At 44.2% G+C, this 20,675-nt stretch overlaps 1 protein-coding gene across 1 annotated transcript in view; it reads right to left on the bottom strand.

Annotated features, from left to right (window-relative positions):
- The window catches only part of MACROH2A2 (macroH2A.2 histone), an 87,447-nt gene extending 70,742 nt beyond the window's left edge, over positions 1–16,705 (bottom strand). Inside the window, exon 1 of the mRNA XM_077454565.1 lies at positions 16,463–16,705. The gene's annotated coding sequence lies outside the window, so the exon portion shown is untranslated. The remainder of the gene's footprint in view (positions 1–16,462) is intronic.
- Positions 16,706–20,675: the final 3,970 nt, after the last annotated feature.

Genomic DNA, 20,675 nt, shown 5'->3' with positions numbered 1-20,675 from the left:
TTTTCCAAAAATCCTAAACAAGACTAAATTTATTTTTTAAATATTTCAAGTTCAAAATTTGGGGTTAACACATGGATACACTGGTCCTGTGGGGTATCAGTGGAGCAATGTGACAGTGACCATAGCTGCCGAGTATGCTCGCTAGTACATGCACACTTTAGGGCTGTACTGTTCATTGCAGGCGATCTCCAACCACTAAAAGGTTGACTGTCCTCTATCTCTTCTGCCGAAATGTTACCAGACTAATAAGACAAAAGCTAGAGTGAGAAAACAGCCTCAGCTTATTGGTCCGGAAGACAAACAAAATGTCAGATTTATGACCTCCTTTGAGTCTATTATTTGTTTTTCTCTTCCTCTCCATCCATCTTTCATTACTAGTAAAGGCCTAATTTGTCAACCACTAGCACTTGGTCTGGATTGCCCCTGACCTTCTACAGTGCCTTCAAAAAGTATTTATACTCCTTGCAATTTTCCACATTTTGTCCTGTTACAACCAAAAATGTAAATGTATTTCATGTGATAGACTAACACAAAGTGGCACATAATTGTGAAGTGGAAGGAAAAAAAAGTAATAAGTGGGGCCCTTGATGGGCACAGAGGAAAGCCACCACCATGTGAAGCTGAGAGCTTGGCCCGTTCTACCGCCTCTTCTACTGAGAAGGATTGCTTCCTGATAGAGCAAGACCAACACAAATTGGCACCCCTTCTACTGAGAAGGGTTGTTTCCTGACGGAGCAAGGGTCCTTCATAGAAGTAAAGTTAGACCAGGTTGCCGTCATATAAAACACAGGTTTAGCTTACATGAGGATTTTCCCTTTTGGGGGAAGTGGGAGAACCACTAAGTGCACCAGAATAGAGAATGCAGAGCTTTGTGAAAAGACTTCACCCTTAGTGGCAGAAAGTTTGGGGAGGCAGACAAGACAAAATTTAAATCTTTTTGGAGATTAACTGAGCACCCCCATCACTGTGAGCACCTGGTAGTAGAAGTTAGGAGGATGTCTATTTTGTTGAGAGCCGCCTTGGACTGCTATGTTGGAAATGCTTTCTTATGACAACAAAATTGTTTGCCAACAAATTATGTTGAGATAAAATTAAAAAAATACGATAAAAACCCCATTGGACATTCCATGTATTTAATGTTCTGGGAAAAGATTGAGAAGAAGTGAGACTGCTAATGAGCAGAAGGAGTAGTCACACCGTACAAGGGAGGGCACTGGGAATGGGTACAATTCTTAGGTCTCTCATTGGTTCCAGTGGATTGACTGCTTAGGGCTGCAGCGTTCTGCTGGCCTGGTGCAGTGTGGGCCCCTCAAATTGGAGCTACTGGGAACAGAGAAGTCTTTTGAATCAAGGAGTTCCCCATGTTAAATTGTATATATGTGTGTATACTATAGATACGACCTGGATTTCCAACCCTCCTACATTAGAACTTTTTGGAAAGCTCTTGCAGGATTCTGAAGCTAAGATGAACCTTCACAGAGGATTGATTGCAACACTGACGTATTCCAGTCACCGAGGGGAGGCCTGACTTTAATAAACTGTTAAGAATATGGTGTAAACTCTTCTACACACCCCATCTACCCCCTGAACGTTCCTACTGGCCAGTGCTTACTGCCCATCATACATAGTGCCAACACTATCCAGTAGCTTTGACTGTCATAGTTGTCTGGGATGTGGCCCTGACAGGGAGGTATGTGAGGCAGATGCAGGTATTTGCACCTTAATGTGCCTGCACATATTTGCAGCAGTTCCCCCACCCCTCAAAAACTGACCTGTGTAACTATGAAATGACTAGGCCAGTGATGGCGAACCTTGGCAGCCCAGATGTTTTGGAACTACATTTCCCATGATGCTCCAGTACACTGCAGAGTGCCAGAGCATCATGGGAAATGTAGTTCCAAAACATCTGGGGTGCCAAGGTTCGCCATCACTGGACTAGGCATTAAAGCTCCGTACACAGGGGCTGAATGTCGTGCGGCATCGCCGGTTCAATAGAAACTACCTGACATTCAGCCCATGTGTACTGCAGCCAGTCCAACAGAAGCTGGTCATTCAGCCGGCTTCTGTCGAAGGAGATTGACTGAACAAGGCCTGCTGACCAGCTTCTGATTAGCTCTCTCAGCCAATGGCTGAGAGCACTGGCCAGACTGTTCTGGCGGGGGCAAGGGGTGGCCCCTGTCAGAACACAATAGAACAGCAGGGGAGCTTGCTGTACTAACATTGGATTGTTAGTACAGTGGCTCTGATCTGAGCTGTCAGTTATTTTTTTCGTTAAGTCCGCTGGGTTGAACAAAAAGAAAAAAAACGAGCAGTGTGTACCAGGCTTAACCACTTGCTTACTGGGCACTTAAACCCCCCTCATGCCCAGACCAATTTTCAGCTTTCAGCGCTGATGCACTTTGAATGACAATTGCGCGGTCATACAACACTGTACCCAAATGAAATTTTTATAATTTTTTCCCACAAATAGAGCTTTCTTTTGGTGGTATTTAATTACAGCTGGGAGTTTTATTTTTTGCTAAACAAACAAAAAAAAAAAAAAAATCATAGTTTGTTATAAAATTTTGCAAACAGGTCATTTTTCTCCTTCATTGAAGTGCGCTGATGAGGCGGCACTGATAGGCTGCACTGGTGGGCAAAGATGGGCACAGATAAGATGGCACGGATGGGTGGCACTAAGGGGCACTGATAAGTACCACTGATAGATGGGACTGATGGGCACTGATAGGTGGCTCTGATAGGTGGCACAGTTGGGCACTGGTAGATGACACTGATGGGCACGGATATGTGGCACTGGGGTGCAGCACCTTTGTTGAGGCAGATTGTGGGCACTGCTGAGTGGCACTGTGGGCACTGCTGGGTGGCGCTGTGGACACTGCTGGGTGGCACTGAAGGGGGGCACTTATTTTTTATTGAGGTGGCACTGGCAGGGGGCAGGTGGGCACTGGCAGGGCTGGCCGTGATCGGGACTGATGTCCCGATCACGGCCGCCAGTGATCGGCTCTGTCAGCGCGAGGAGGAATAATAGCCGATTACCGGCTCCGTAATTTTATAAAAACTATGAAACGTGATTTTTTTTTTTGTTTTTTGTTTTTTTTTCAAAATTTTCCATCTTTTTTTGTTTGCTTAGTAAAAAATAAAAACCCAGCTGTGATTAAATACCACCAAAAGAAAGCTCTATTTGTCTGAAAAAAAAATATAAAAAATGTCATTTGGGTAGTGTTGTATGACCGCACAATTGTCATTCAAAGTGTGTCAGCGCTGAAAACTGAAATTTGCACCATGTATGACCAGCCTTAGAGAATCAGAGTGTCCAATCATTTCTTCATTCCAAAACAATGAAATGAAATCTGGTCACCACGTGCTACTGAACCTTGTATATACTGTAGTAAAAGCGCCCTGCATCTCCAAGACTTGGTTCACAGCTGAGTGATATGCTTCCAGCCTGGGTTCACACTGTAGCGATGCGGGAACCAGTGCGATTCTGGTGCCGGTTCCCACATCGCATCTCTCCCACAGGCTGCGACTCGCTGCAGGTGTAAATACAATGTTAATGACACCCCCAGATCGGTTCACAGATCGCAGTGCAGACTGTGGATTCAGGCAGGAATCAGATTTCAAGGCGGGGGAAAAAAAAAAAGTCGGTGCGCTTTTTTTTTATGGGAATCCAATGCGAGTTCAGCCATACAGCTGCATGGCTGAACTCATATTGCACAGACACCGCAGTGCAGGTGCGAATCACATGTAGTGTGAACCTGGGCTTAATAAATGCTCAAAAAAACATACATGGTGCATAATCGCGTGTTTTTGGCCCCAATAGTCTTCAACAGGAGCATCTGAAAAACGCCTTAAAAAAAAAAAAAACAGCGTAACTCGATGATTTTGTACAACTCCACCTAGTAACTAGTTTTCTATTGGCTAATGCAAAAGCATCAAACCTAAAAATGTGTGAAAAAACACACATAAAAGAAAAGAGCTCCGAAGTCACATGACAACACTCACGCTCAAGTGTGAATCCCACAGTCTTTAGGTCCTTAGAACTCAATTTCTCTGTAAAAGTTGCAAAATCATTTCCAATTGGCATTTCTAAAGGTCTAGATTTAAGGCTTCTCATAGATTATACAATCTGATTGTACAATCTCCTTTAGCTTTAGCAAAACTGTGCATTACGAGGACAGGTCCTTGTAATATACACTGCACAATCTCCATTAAATTCATCAACTGTATAGTACAAGTCCTCATATTACACAGGTTTTGTTAAAGCTAAAAGGAGATTGTACAATCAGATTGTATAGTGTATGAGGAGCTCCTAACACTATGGGGTAGATTTACTAAAACTGGAGCACTCCGAATCTGGTGCAGCTGTGCATGGTAGCCAATCAGCTTCTAACTTCAGCTTGTTCGATTAAGCATTGACAAAAAAAAAAAAAAAAGGAAGCTGATTGGCCTCTATGCAGAGCTGCATGCTCTAGTTTTAGTAAGGTTCCATTCACACTAGTGCGACTTGTCATGTGATTTTGGAGGCACAAAGTCACATGACAAGTCGCATCCCATTGATTTCAATGGCATCCGCTCCACTCTATGCCACTTAAAGTCGCAGGTTCCTGCACTACTACGATGCAACTTTCTTGCGACTTGAGTGCCAGAGAGTATAAAGTCGCATGAAAGTGCCAAAATCACACAACTTTGGAGTCACACTAGTGTGAAATAAACCTTAATCTCCCCCTCTCCCTCTGTGTATTGCACCAGTGAGCCCAGGTTCACACTGACAGCGGAAATTAAATTGTGCGAGTTCAGCACACACACTTTCATTACCACATGTCAGTCCCGACTTCGGGGGCGACTTCAGAGACATCTGTGCGGGTTGCTGCACAGATGTCAATGGAAGTCGCACCCCAAAGTCACCAAAAGTAGTACAGAAACTACTTTCGGAACTGGTGCGGCGCCGCACCGATTGCCGGTAATTCCTGCTGATTCGGCATGCGATTTGACATGTCAAATCGCATGCCAAATCGCTCCAATGTGAACCAGGGCTTAAGGATGCAACGTTTTATAGTGGCCATACATGCATTCATAAATGATCGATTTTTGTTGCAATCAAGCTCTTACAATAGCTCTAATCGATCTACAGCTGACAACCTATTTGATCAATATGCCACACACAAGAAAATGGGTTTTGATTAATAGTTAAGATTTTCATTTACAAATTGTAAATTCAATCAGATCTGTTTCCACTGTGTAATGAAGTGAACGTTGAAAATACAATTGTATTGATGAAGTATCTTGAGCTGGCCACAGACGATTCGAACCATGTATGGGTAGGCTGAATGTATCCAAGTTGATTGATCGATTGATCAGCCTGCTGGATCTTACATGCAATTAACGCTGGCGGCTGTTATAGCCGATACCAATAATCACTGTGTTTTCCCGGTGGAGATGGCTTCCCCCGTCGGGAGAACACAATGGCTCAGCAGGAGGGATTCCTTTGTCAACATAATCACGCCTGGTTGCAGGAAAGAAATTTGCTAGTCTATGGCCGGCCTTAGTGCTGCCTTTCATTGCAAGTCAATAACTTTCTGCCCTGGCTGACTGATACAAATTGAATCTGATCTCTAAATTGAGCTTAAATCGATCCGAGGGAAGATATGGCTATGCAATTAATTGGGGATTTTATCATTTTGAACAAATTTGCACATCGATCGGATAATAAAATCAAACGTTTTTATTTTCACCCAACCCCTGCATTCAATGTACAATTCTGAATGCGTTTGTAGTGTGTTTTTTGGCATACATTTTTTTCATCACTACTAATATCTGTGTTTAGTACGCAAACTATATTTTTTCTGCTTGCTGCCTTTTTATTTATTTATTTTTTTTTTTACAAAGCACTGGTACTAAAACGCAATAATGTTAAGTAGGATGAATAGAAACCATTGAATTTAGGGCCGCTTCACACCACAATGTCTGCATTTTTTTTTTCAGATGTGATTACAGGCGTTTTTGATGCGTTTTCTATGTGCATTTTACCCTCTTTAATTTTGACACCTTAAAAATCTCAGCACAATGTGCGTTCCTGTGCGTTTACAATACTTTGCTGCATTCTAGACGCACTGGAACTGACTGCAATGATGCGAACTGGGGCCATTGGAATACAAGGAAAACACTGTGCATGCATTGTTAATGCAGATTAAAAACGCACTGGTGTGAATCAGCCCATAGGGTTGTTCTGTGCTGGAAGACGGTAAAACGTATCGAAATGCATGAAAAAATGTACCACACTCCAGTACAGTGAAAAAAAAAAAATGAAAAAAGAAGAAAAAAATAAATAACCTGGAACGCATCAAAAAATGAATCGGAGTGCATCAAAAGCACATTAAAAACGTGCATGCAGAACAGATCTGGAGTGCGCTTTTGTGGTGTGAACTGCCCCTTAGTCTAGGTTCACACCGCTGCAGTAATTCCTGCACGAATTACATGCGGTGTCTCTGGGGTGCGATTTGAGCCATAGATTTGTACGGCTCAAATCGCACCACATTCACATCAAACTGGTGCAGGACCCTTTTTTGTCTGTACCAGAATTGGATCGCATGGGTGTTCACACTCATGCAATCCGATTATGCAAATTGTGCTGCATTTTGCAAGCCGATTGTGGGCCGTCGTTAAGTTAACATACAATCAGTTCGCATGGACGAGTTGCGATTTAGATGCGTTGCCGAATCTACAGCGAATTAGGCTTACAGTGCATGCATTCTGGGTGCATAAAAAAAAAAAAAAAAAAAAAACACACCCAACTACACAAACCCTTATACAGGCTTATTCTAAGACCCCTTTCACACTGGGGCAGTACGGGCATTAGCAGTAAATCCCCGCTAGTTTTCGCAACAATTTACTGCTGTTAGAGCGGCGCTTTTTGCTAGCGGCCGAGGAAAGGGTTAATAGCACCCATGTTGCAGTGCTCCCGAAGCACTTTGCAGGTTCTTTGCCAGCGCTGCCCATTGATTTCAATGGCAGGGGTGGTTTAGGAGCACGATATACACCGTTCCCGCACACTGGGGTGGTGCGCTTGCAGGAAGGGAAAAAAAGTCCTGCAAGCAGCATGGACTTTTTGGTGTCCTGCACCAGTTTTCTGAGAATGTGGTGCGATTTGAGCCATACAAATCTATGGCTCAAATCGCACTCAGGCTTTCATACTGGGGTGGCTTGAGAGGTGCTTTTCAGGCACTTTACAGGAGCTATTTTTAGCACTAAAACGCCTGAAACGCGCCCTAGTGTGAAAGGGGTCTTAGGGCTGGTTCACACCACTTCACTTGCAGTCCAGTGCGTTTTCTTTTTCTGCATCAAAAACTCATGGATAGTAGGTTATATTGTTTCCAATGACATAGTTCACACCAGTGCAATATGTTCCAGTGCATTCAAGAAAAAAAAAAAAAAAAAAAAAAAAAAAACGTAGAACATGCTGCATTTTTTCTGCGCTGAACTGTACTGTATTGTGGTAAAACACATCAAAAACCCGGTGTAACGCATCAAAAATGCATCAGATCCCAGTAAAGTGAAAAAAAAAAAGCACCTGGGATGCATCCGGAAACGCATCAAAAACACTTTAAAAGCATACATGCAAAAACGCATCCAGAACGGATCAGAAGTGCGTTTTTGTGATGTGAACTGGCCTTTACAGTGCGTTTAAAAAACACACCCAACTGCATGTGGTGTAAAGAAGCTTATTCTATACATCTGTAAGTACGATCGTCCAGGGCAGAATATTATCAATCATTTTGCATTAAACAATAGTACTGTGATACATTCTTCATAAATACGATTGTGCTTTGATCGATCAGATTATGAGATTATATGGTGGAAATAAAATTGCAATCAATAACGCACAATAATAAGTTATAATGGCATTTAGCTATCAATGGAAATCCACTTCCTTATGTGTGGCCTATTGATTGTATGGGTTGTCGGCTATATATAAATTATTCCTATTGGAAGAGATGGATCAGAGAAATAATCGATCATTTATAGAAGCGTGTATGGCCACCATATTAGTCTTGTAATAAACTCCTTTTACAGAGAAGTGTGGTCAGTCACTAATAGGTTAAATCCTTTCCAGTCAGGCCGGTCTCCTATCTAACCAGGAAGTATGCACAAGAGGCCTCTTAAAAACAAAGCAGGAAAGGAAATGGTGTCCACTGTGGATAGTGGAAGTCATACATATAAGCAGAATAATAGAAAGTTGTTGTGTATAACGTGACAGCTGACACATAGTATTACAATACACACACATGGCCAGAAAAAAAAAAAAAAAAAACGCAATTTAAAGCGTTTTTGTATACAGATTTGCATTGTTTTCAATGGGGGATGTGCAAACAGTGCATTAATATGTGCTACGTTCAGATCCGTGACCACACATTGAAAAATCTGCATTGGAGCACATGCATCCTACATGCAGACACGTGTAAACGCATGTATACACATAATCATAGATGCAAAAAGTGTACTCTGGGATTGCAAATAGTAAAATATCCACTTCCAGACCGGGCCTTTTCTGGCACTTTTTATTTACATGCAACAGTCAGTATATTTTGATATTCTTAAATTTAGAACGCCCAAACGAAAAAAAAAAATTATATTTTATATATATATATATATATATATATATATATATATATATATATATATATATATATATTTATTTTTTTAAGCAGAGGCCTGAGAGAATAAATTGGTGGGTCTTGCAAGTTTTTATGTCACATGGTATTTGTGCAACGGTTTTTCAAATGCAATCTTTTGGAACAAATACACTTAAAAAAAAAAAAAACACACAATACATAGCCCAATTTTTGTAAAATATAAGAGATGATGTGCCGAGTAGATAGACCAAACACATCACGCTTTAAAATTGCATGCGCCCCTGTAAGGGCACCAAATGATGTAAATATTACTATTCATAGGCCGTCAGGTTACCACACATGTACAGAGAAGGTCTAGTGTTAGAAGTACTGCCTATGATCTGACGTTCACATTGATAACTCACATGTGTGGGACTATCGTTGTTTGGGCGTGTGTGGGACCGGCACGCGTGTTTGCATTTGCACGTGGAGGGGCGCGGGGGGGGGCATTTTTTTTTTTACACTGTTGCTTTAAATATTTTTTTCTTTGATGATTTTTATTGCGGTCACAACTAAATGTAAACCTCCTTGCGACAGCAATGTCAGGGCCACGAAAGAAGAAAAATAGAGAAGTGGCTCCATGGTATTGTCACCCCTAACACCCATTTGCTTTATAAATACATTTTACTCTTTATAGAGGGCTATGTTAATTGTTAAAGAGGAAGTAAACCTCGATGGGTTTTACTTCCTCTTTTGCTTCTCGCAAGGCCTGCAAATGAAAAGCATAATGGGCTGGTATGCATCGCACTGTCACCTGAGCAGGCCGCATCCATCTTCGTGCCTCTTCCTTACGGGGACCCGGACTCTAGCTCTGTGACTGCGCTATCAGTCACGGCACACAGTGGGGGAGGAAAAGGCACGCTGGTCTGTTTCTTCACAGCGCATGCGCCAATGACATCGGCAAACTACAAGTGAAATATCTCCTAAACGGCACACGGTTAGGAGGTATTTCTACTACCTATAGTTAAGGCTTACCTATAAGTAAAAGTCCCCAAAAAGGGTTTAAACCACCTGCTTTGCTGGTTCTGTTTTGTGTTTCAGGTGACAAGCTGCCTACTGTGGCTAGGAAGATTTATCTCAGCTGTTGAGCACTGGATTGGTGAGGAATCCTTCGGCGGGAAACATCTAGCCAATGAGTGTCACCTTTTACATACTGTATTTATTGGCATAAAAACACGCACATTCATTTTAAGTGGGAAGTTTTAAGAAAGAAAAAAAAATAAAAGAATTTTAAATATGGAATTTTGAAGCAAAATAAGGGTCTGTGCCTATCTGCAGCCTCACCATGGCCATCAATGCTTTCTGATCAATGCCCATCTGCAGCCTCACAAGTGCCATCGATGCAGCCTCATCAATGCAGTAGCCTCACCACTGCCATCGGTGCAGCAGCCTCACCACTGCCATCGGTGCAGCCTAGAGGGGACAAGGATGGGGCGGGGGAGTGTCACGAGCGCCGACAGATTACATACAGTGAGAATCTCCTATGATAGACAGAACAGTGGTCCAATGGAGGCCCAGGAGACGGGACTTCCTATTACAGAGGCCGCCAAGTAAACAGGAGATTCTCACTGTATGTAATCTGACAGTGCTCGTCCTGTCCCCTTTCTGTCCCCTCCGAGGCAACTAAAATTGAAGTATTGGCGTATAACATGCACACGCTATTTGCACACGAAAGTGAGTGTTATACGCCAATAAATACTCCTTATCCTTACTTCTGGATCTTTTGACCTGCTTACCCACCCTCCTTCCCCTTTTTTTATTTTTTATTTTTTTATTTCCCCTCGTTGCGGTTCCCCCTTTATGTGGGTAATGTCGCCCCCACTTTGTGGGTGGGCAGTGGTTGATAAACTGTTATTTGGTTGGTATGGTATAAGATATTAGTGACTAAGCATGTTGGTCTGTTAATGGTTAACAGCAATTCTGTTCGGTAATAAAGGTTAAAGTTCATTTCATAATTAAAATTGTTTTAAACCCAATAAAGGGGCCGCGGCCTAAACTTTTCCACAATCCTTGTTATGTGTTTTATTTTAGGTATGTTCTTATGGTTGTTAATGGGGTGTAAAATCCCATAGGCAGTGGCAGGTACTTTTTATGGAGAGATCTGGGGCCTATAGGACCCCAAATCCTTCCTCTGTCCTTAAAGCAGTAGTAAACTGCTGCAATTAAAAAAAAAAAATACTTTCCCCTGCAAAATAATGTCATAAATATGCTAGTATGCATCGCATACTAGCACATTAGGAAATACTTGCCTTTAAACAAAACCCTCCAGTGTCGCACTGTCACCACTGAGAGAGCTTCCATCTTTCCCAGGTCTTCCTTCCAGGTTCACGGACTGTGGCTATGTGTTTGGGTGGAGCCGCAATGACATCACTCCCGTGCATACGCATGGGAACCCTTGGTTACAGCATGGTGCTCTGAAGGTCGGACGCGGTATGCCGGACCTTCAGTGCGCATTCGCCGGTGACGTCACCGGGAGCATCCAGGGACAGTACCATGCACCGTTTAGGAGATATTAATTTTACCTACAGGTAAGCCTTATTATAGGCTTACCTGTAGGTAAAAATAAACCAGACTTTACTACAGCTTTAAAAGCATTCAAAAACAGCAAGATTGGTGTTTTCCAATGCTTTTGATTTTTTTTAAATGGCGCTGTTGACATCCAGATTAACCGGAAGCGATATCAGGTCATCGCTTCTGGGGGGCACCATAGCCAGGAGACGATCAAAGCCGACCCCGACATGGTTTGGCTTTCCTATCAGCTGGGGGATGTGCCGGCTGGTTGCTTGGATCTCCCGGGGGGGTTGACAGACAGTGGAGCCTGGGGAAGCCGCAGAAGGTGGCGTTGGGGGAAGACATCCCCTCCCACTGCCTCTAAAAGCAATTCAGCAGCTAGTTTGTTACTGTTTTTCCATCTCGTAACATTCTGCACAAGCTACCAAACCTCTCCTTTTCCCCCTCACTTCTATTTGTTTGGAATGGTTAGTTGATGTCATGTGCACTGTTCTATGCATACTACACATCCCATAGTCCACAGTCCTTAGTACATCTAAAAAAGAGAGGGTGGCTACATTCCTACACACAGTGAGATCATGGAGAATGACACCCCTTTCACACTGCAGGCATTTTTCAGGCACTACAGCGCTAAAAATAGCGCCTGAAAAAAGCGGCTCCATTCACTCCAGTGTGAAAGCCTGAGGTCTTTCACACTGGAGCAGTGTGCTGGCAGGGCATCAGAAAAAGTCCTGCCAGCAGCTTCTTTGGAGCGGTGAACTCACCGCTCCTCCCCATTGAAATCAATGGGGCAGCGCTGCGATACCACACTGGCATACCGCTGGCAAAACGCAGCTCCAGCACCGTTTTGCAGGCGGATTTAAACCCTTTTCGGCTGCTAGCGGGGGGTTAAAACCGCTCTGCTAGCGGGCAAATAGCGCTGCTAAAAACGACAATAATAAATTACCCCTGGCGCTGGTGGCGGCTCAGTGTGAAAGGAGTCTGAATGTAGCCACCCTCTAACAGGAAGTCCGATCACAGCGAAAGGACATTTGGAGCAGCAATAGAAGGGACTTCAAGGGAGTTAAGAATATACGGCAATTTTTTTTTTTTTGTTTAAACCTGACTACAGGCAAAACTAATACGGTCTCAATACAAGAGGCATGGTTATTGGTAATTCAGCTCCCCCCTTGTGATTTTGTGTGGATGATATTCACACTGTTCTAGGTGCCTGGCATAGGACAGCCTGTTCACATCAATGGGCTGCCCTATTCACGTTGTCACCCATAACAAGCTCCTGATACTTTTTGAATGGCAAACTTCATGTGATTTTTAAAGCTGTGTTTTGCCACAATTGCAGCGTGGTTCTGTCACACAACAATCGTGGTAAAATCGAGCTGCGTTTGTGGTGCCGTTCAGAATGAATTGGCACCCAAATGTGCATTTTGAACCGATTACCACGTGATTTGGAATTGATCGATTCCGCCCCACGATTCCTAATCTCCAAGTCTAAATGGCGCCTAAATCTTGAAGTCCTTTGTGTATCTCCTTCTCTTATGTGCAGCATGAAACAACTACTGCACTTTGTCTTTTCCTGTAATAAAGACTGATCACTGCTGTTCTCTCTCCTTGTACAGGGTGACTGGTCTTGTCTATGCCCCCTGCGGTACTTTTCTGCAGGCAGCCTGCAGTGGGCGTGGCCTGCTGGGTCCCTCCCACATCTCTACTCTCTGAACAGGCTATGTACAGCACTGTGATGATGTCACTGCTACTTTTACATGGAAATGTCTGAGTTTGCAAAGGTATTTGTTGCACACAGTAGATTTTTTTTAGCCATTGAAGAATATATTTAACCTCTTCGCACAGAGCGCATGCTAATATGTGGCCTCTCAGTGGCCTGACCTTGGTGCTGAGCGGCCGCATATTTGCATGCAATAGTGCCGATAGATCTGTACCAACAGCACATGCCCTGCGTGCTTTTGGCACAGTTACCGGCGGCTAATGGTAAACTCCCGTTCACTGCTTGCGATTGGGAACTTTACGATATCATGTGACCGCCGTGACAGCCAATCACGCTGGTCACATGACCATAAGCCCCACCCCGCCTCCTGGCATTCTAAACCCGGCAGGTGTCGGCTATGAGGGGTTTAGAGGAGTTTAGCTTTCAGGCAGTGCACAGAATATGAGCTGGTTTACTGATGTCAGATCAGTAACAGATAATTTGTGATTGGTTTCCCTTTGGTAAAGTGGTTTTAAATCTGTACATATACCCATTGAAGTGATTGACCTCAGGTGATGCACAAAGATTAAACAAATCCCCTACATACATTGTACCTGTTTATCTGCAGTCTTCCCTTACATTCAAAGTGCTGAGTTATAAGACCCCTTTCACACTGGGGTGCTTTGCAGGTGCTACAGCACTTATAATAGCGCCTGCAAAGTGCCCTGAAACAGCCACGGCTGTGTCTCCAATGTGAAAGCCCCTGGAGCGGTGCGCTAGCAGGACGGTAAAAAAAGTTCTGCTAGCAACATCTTTGGAGCGTTGAAGGGGCGGTGTAGATACCGCTCCTGCCCATTGAAATCAATAGGGCAGCGTGGCTATACCGGCGTTACAAATAGCTCAGCTTTACCACCGACGCCCTCGCGGCTCAGTGTGAAAGGGCTCTAAAACTTGTGTGAGGGTTCAGAAAAAAGGGGGTGGAGAGCTGAAATTACACTCTGCAGAGCTCAGTGAGGAGAGCTGATTGGAGGGAAGAGACACACCCCCTTCTCACAGCACACAGGAACAGAGTTGAGGCTTCCAATAAGCTGGTAGTCCCTCCCCGTCTCCTTTTTTCTTTTGGTGTCAGGAAAACTTGTCAGAAGTGATTCATGCTGATAGCAGAGGAACAAAGCAACAGAGAAATTACACTTACACATCGTTCACATTGAGTGTGGCTTTGAAATCGTGCAACTTCATTGCATGTCAGTGCGACTTCAGGTGCAACTTTGAAGACATCTGTTTGGCTTCATACACAAATGTCTATGCAAGTCGCACCCGAAATCAGCAAAAACAGCAGGGAATACTTTTTCAAAACGATGCGGCACTGCAAAGTCAGAGTGGTGCCAATTTAAACAGTGCCACTGTCGACAATCGGGTACGACTTGTCATGCGATTTGACAAGTCGTTCCAATGTGAACGAGGGCTTAGTGCTCTTATTGAGACAAGCGCACACTATAGAGGGATGTGCTTTGTTCATATTTCATGTCTGAGGTTTACAACCACTTTAGGCTTAGTTCACACTGGCATTGAAAGCAGACGTTTGAAGGGTGTTTTTAATGCTCCTCAAATGCCTATGCAGATGATAATATGGATAGCACACAGTGCTCTTCACATTATCAAAACATGCATTAGCGTCGCTTCAAAATTGATACTTTGTGTTAAGTTTAAACGGAGTTGAAGCATTCGGGCTCCTTCCATTAAAATGTACAGTAACGCGCCGCAACCGCGCCAGCACACTGAAAACATGTTAACCGCACCGCAAACATGCATAGGGCCTATACTGAGGTCTGCTCACGTATGTGTGTGGACACAGAAAAAAAAACAGACGTAAGCGTGTCTATAGCTGACTAAAAAAACTCAAACGAATGGATGTATTTATGTCCCGACGCCCAATTTATACATCACGCTTATTGTAAAACACCAAATAAATGATTTGATGGGCATATATAAAATATTTATCGATGACATATACTCGATAATAATTCCGCTTTACGCCTGCGCCATAAATCTGCCTTCCAATCAATCTGCTTTATTTTTTATTGCGATGAGGAAAAATGATGAAGACAGCTGAAGTGGCAAGGATTAGTTCAAAGACGCGGCATAATGGGATTTATTTAAGCGCTGAAGTACAAGCTTTTGTTACAATAACAGTACCATCCCGACAAGGTGGAATAAATCCCTCACAGCGAGGTGATGTCAGAACTTTCACTTTAACACCTCTGCAGACTGAGCAGCACACAATGAATGGAGGCGGCCTGGCGTTCGCACAGACCGCCCGTCTGACCGCGTAAAAACCTCACGGAACATGTCACGTCGCTGCAGGAAAATGGAGCCAGAAAACCTCCTGTAAATGGAGGAAGAATGTGGGATTGCTCCTCGAAGACTCCGAATGCACAGTGTCTGCCTCTTTAAGAGGCCTAGTTGCAAAACCACAGGCAGCAAAGCCTTGAGATCCGGATTATCCGTAGAAATATGGCAAGAAACCCATACAGAACGACACCTTCTTTACAGTTTAAGGCAAAGGGCATATTGCAAATTGGTAATTTGTGCTTCCGGGTTAAAACAAAAATTGCACTTAAAAAAAAAAAAAAAAAAAAAAAAAAAGAAGACAGAGACAAATAAAATGGAATTCAAACATACACGTAAAAGTAAGACGATGAACACTATAAAGGCAAGAGTCTTTGCCCTGGGGAAAAATGAGGCCTTGGAGGGGGGTGGGGGGGTAAGTGAAGCAGAAGGACCAGACCCTATACTCAGGATCTGAAAACAAACCGGCGTCTAGGAATTAAAATGACAGCTGGAATGAAAAGAACAGAATGGGTTACCAAGGTGCTCTCATCCATTCTTAGCAGATCACGCTTATTGTTACTGCGAGGGAACTGCCGGGGAATAAAATAGGTGAAAAAATATAAAATAAAATAAAATCTATATATATGTAAGACAGCAGAACCTTAAAAAAATAAAAATAAAAACAGATGCAAAAGAAATAATAAAATATAATAAAAATACATAAAAAAATAAATAAAAAAAAATACTAATTTCAAATCATTTTACGATTCGGCTACGGCACGCAGGCCCAGGAAGTGGTGGGGGGGACGCGAGTAACAATAAGTGAACCCTGCGTAGAAATCTTTGCCGTCAAATTTGGCGTGGGATATTCGGCGGAACGATATGATGGCTAGATTTCATCCTCTTACACCCCCCAACCACATGTAAACAAGACAAGAGATGGAGCCTAATAAAAGGGATATTAAAGTGGAAATATCTCGCATTGAGAGAGGGGGGCGACGAGTCTATATTTGTGTCTCCTCCCCTTCGATGCCGGGTGCTCATTTTTTCTTGGGTCTAAATCATAATCCACACCGGGGTCATTTCTAATCACAGTCATCGCACAGCTAGGATAAGGGGGGGGGGAGAGGTGGGAGGGTGGTTCTCCTTTAAATGCATTTTATTTTTCTGTTTGATCCTCGCTGTTTGTGCCTATTAATTTGCAGAGCAGCAGCAGCCATTCATTGAAAAGAGATCTGCACACCAGGCTTACCTTCCTCTATAGACTACTCCTATCCCTCCTGTCTGTTCCTTCCAGGAGATGCCAGGATGCAAGTTGGAGAAGGCTGGCCTCTTCTTTTTTTTATTGTTCCTATTGTTATTGTTTTGTCTTTTGGATTCCTTTTGTATTATTTTATTTTCTTCCCTCCCCCCTTCCAGTGTGTAAATGGAAGCTCTGAAAGCTGATAGTAAAACCAGGAGGTGGGACACAGGGCACAGAAGAGAGAGAGAAGGGATGGAGGGAGGGAGGCGGGGAGAGGGCCCTGCTCTGAGTACACATTCAAATCTATCACCACCCCTAGGTGGGGTTTGCACTGTCTGGAAGAGCAGCAGCCTTGAGCTTTTTTTTTTTTTTTTTTTTTTAAGCGTCCATGAAAGCATAAAGTTTGGGCTTAAAGGGATACATGCCGTAGACAGAGAAAGACCAAATGCGCAAAAGTTTTTTTGATTTCGCCACACCTGAAACCGAAGTCGATAAAAAATCATATTTTTAGCCTTTGCATTATATATATATATATATATATATATACAGGAAGAAGGTTGCTTCCTCATTGCTGTGTGCTTGTTTAGGCCGAGGGCAGCAAAGGACAGTGACATGCTAAACAGCCTCCATTATAATGGAGCTCAGCTACAATGTGTACACACAGCAGGATACATGAGCTGTGTGACAGGAAGAATGTGCAAACCTAGGCCTGAGGGGGGGAACTAAAGCCAATACGTACACACATTAACCCGATAACTGCCATTAGGAAACAAAACAAAAGCATGTTCCTTTCGGCCTGCACATTTTTAGGCCTTATTCACTACTAGCTTGCGCGTGCGGCCAGAATTCACAGGTGTTCGCATTTAAACTGACTACGTCTACCAAGCTGCTCGCTCCCTAATTGCAGGTTACCGCGCAGATGTGTGGTTACATGCATACAGCTGCAGCGTCTGTCAGCCTGTTATTATTTATTAATAATATACGGGCTGCTGGCGCATACACCTGTGAATCCCGGCCGCATAAATATGCTGATTCCTAATGGTGTATGGCCCTCTGCGGCTGTTTGAATGAGGCTTCATGCTAGGTTTACGTCTTTGCGTGGGCCGGCTGATGTTTGCTTTTGGTGCATTTTTTATGTGTTTTTGTGCTTCCTGCGTTTTTTTTGTTTTTGGGAGTTTTTTGGTAGGAGGAGGCAATAGGCTGTTAACCACTTCCCGCCACCCGTACGCATAAATGCGGCTTTTCGGTGGGTGGGCTTTAACACAGAGTCGCTGCATATATGTTGCCTTGTGTAAACAAGTTACCACACTGAGAGTGCGCTGCCAGCATGGCATGCTGGAACTCTCTTGATGCGATCGGAAGCGTTCCAATCATGTGACCGCTGTGAAAGACATGCAGAGGTCACATGATGGGAATGCCTACCTCAGCCTCCCGGCATTTAGAACTTCTTAAAGGGCCGAGAGGCGGGAAGGGGTTAAACACAAATCCCAATCAACAACGCACCATTAATGATCGTACAAACGCTCTTCATGCATTTCTTATGCGCTTCCTTTGAAGTCTATGGACCCAAAAATGCATTGTCTAAAAAGTCCCTGCACTGTAGGAAACTGCAAAGATGTGAACCGCACCCATAGGAACCCATGTTAAATCTGAAAATGCACTAAAAATGCACAGGTGTAAATCTAGCCTTAGACCCCTTTTACACTGAGGCACTTTACAGGCGCTATAGCTCTAAAAATAGTGATGGCAAAGCGCCTGTAAAGTGCTTTCACACTGGAGCGGTCTGCTGGCAGGATGTCAAAAAAGTCCTGCAAGCAGCTTCTTTGAGGCACTTTAGGAGCAGTGTATCTATCTCAGTCCAGAAGGAGCCAGTGCTAGAGGGGGGTGCGCCCTCAGGTAAACTGGATGTTGAATGCAAGGGCAAGGCTATAGATTGGGGTTCTCCCAGACTGATAGCAGAATACAGGTCCCTGGAAAAGTTAGCAGAGCAGTCGTCCCCAAGCAGCAGCTCAGAGGAGAAATGGGAGACAGGAGGTTTCCAGGTCCTGGAGATCCCGTCCAAGGGAGGAGAGGAGCCAGACTCTGCTAGGAGGCCTGAAGATGCTGCAGGAACCCTCACCAGTTACAGACAAATCTTAATGAACATACCAACCACCACCCAGACCAGAGCTGCTGAATACCGGCAGTGGGTGCAGAGGTCCTCTGATGCCTGTGTTCTGCCCGGGAAAGGAAAACCAAGGGAGCTGCCCAGATTGTCCCGGTTCCAGTGGGAAGTTCAGAGTAGAATAGCTCTGGAGTGGGGTCGGGACTCCCCTTATGTCCCTCCCGCAACCATGGACATCATAGAGAGTTCAAGGGGAGAGTGGGAGAATAACCTGGTCTGGAAGTATCTACACATCCCCAAGCCGGTGCGGGTGCCAGAATGTGAGGAGACCTGGGCCCACTTTGAGGACATTCATAAGGAATGGCGGCTGGGTAGATCCATCTATGGGGACAGAGTGATGGTTGCCAAGGTGGGGGGGGCCTACAAAGAGTCACTCTGTCTCCATCAAGGAGGAAGGGGGCGGCAGGAGGTAATTGCCCAACCCACACTTTTATACTTGAAAGGACTGTTGGAGGTACAGTCATCATCAGCCTACAAAGGGCATTTGCGGAGTCAGCGTCAGGCCTAACCAACAATTAGTGCTAGCTGTTCCTGGGGAATCAAGTAAAGTGCTGGAGGTGACTAGGAGTAACAGTCTGCAACAAGTGATGTACTGGTGGAGTGAGGGGTGATGAGCTTCAATCAAGTTTGTGCAGAAGGAAGCTGAAGGACTGTGTATAGAGAGTGTACATAGTTGTTCCAAAACCAATTTCTGTTATATTTATCTATGCTGGGCACACCATAGTTCCAATCACCATCCAAGTTATACCACTCAATAAAACAAAAAAACTAAGTTCACTGACTGCTTTATGTCTTGGAGTGCCCGAGAGTGAATGCAGGGCTGGGCAGGGTGACAGACATACCACAATTCTCAGTAGGCCCTGTGGGGTACCACTACAGGGGTGTAATTCTAAGTATGCCTATCCTGTGTGTGACAAATATTTTAATAATTTAAACTTTGTGTAAACAAAAAGATAATTTGCCTTTCTTTCCTGCAATTACTTTTTAAAAAGACTCACTATGCCTTTCAAAAAATTGACACAACATTGGAGTGTTTTCTTTCCAAAATGGGGTCATTGTGTGGGTGATTCTCCTGTCCTGGCACATCAGGTGTCCATTCTTTAAGTGGATAATACCATTTTCCACAAACCAGTGTGCTCAGGGCTCCCACAATCCCCAGGAATCCTGCACAAGCACACACAGCTTCATCTTAAAGTGGTTGTAAACCCTTACAAACCACTTTGACCTACAGGTAAGCCTAGATTAAGGTTTACCTGTAGGTCCAAGAAATATCTCCTAAACCTATACGGTTTAGGAGATATTTGCCCAAAGACAGGCACCGCTGTCTACGGCGCATGCGCCGTAGACAGTGGCACGCAGGCGCACTGAGCGCGGCATTTCCAACAACGGAGCTGCCGCGCGTGTCGGCTCCCCTGCACATGCGCGGGAGTGACGTCATCGTGGCTCCGCCGAATGACAGCGGCGGAGCTGCGAGACCCCACCGAAAAGATGGATGCGCCGGACTACAGGGGACAGCGGTGACATCGCTGGCTCCTGTGTCAGGTAAGTGACACATAATGGGCTACTATGCGATGCATAGCAGTCCATTATGCTTTGCCTTTGCAGGGAATGAAAGAGGAAGTAAACCCATCAGGGTTTACTTCCTCTTTAAGCTACAGTCACTGTGATGGATAAGGTAAAAAATGGAGCGCTAGAAGGCAACTAGTGTAATATGAAAAAGCAGTTCAGAAGTCCAACTTATGCCTGAAGGCAGAGACCAAAATACTACTGGACCAGACCTGTGTTAAAGGTTCTGGTCAGTGTCAGTATTGGCAGCCAGCTGCAGAGAGCAGAAGTATCTCTGTTTGCATAGGGGGAGAGAGAGAGAGAGAGAGAGAGAGAGAGAGAGAGAGAGAGAGCGGCGCCACTCTGAGTGCAGTATGTTGGTATAGAATTCCAAAGTTTAATATGAGCACATAAAACTCACATTTGAGTCAAGGATGTTGGAGGCTTAGACTCGTAGGATGTCCCGTGCATCCAGGTGGCCAGCGGAGATCTTGCAGTACCCGGTGTCTCCCG

The sequence above is a fragment of the Lithobates pipiens genome, unplaced genomic scaffold (assembly GCF_037356315.1).
Source record: "Lithobates pipiens isolate NorthernLeopardFrog02 unplaced genomic scaffold, aLitPip1_a1.2 Scaffold_25, whole genome shotgun sequence".
NCBI classification, from domain to species: Eukaryota; Metazoa; Chordata; class Amphibia; order Anura; family Ranidae; genus Lithobates; species Lithobates pipiens.
This window is presented reverse-complemented; position numbering and strand designations above follow the sequence as displayed.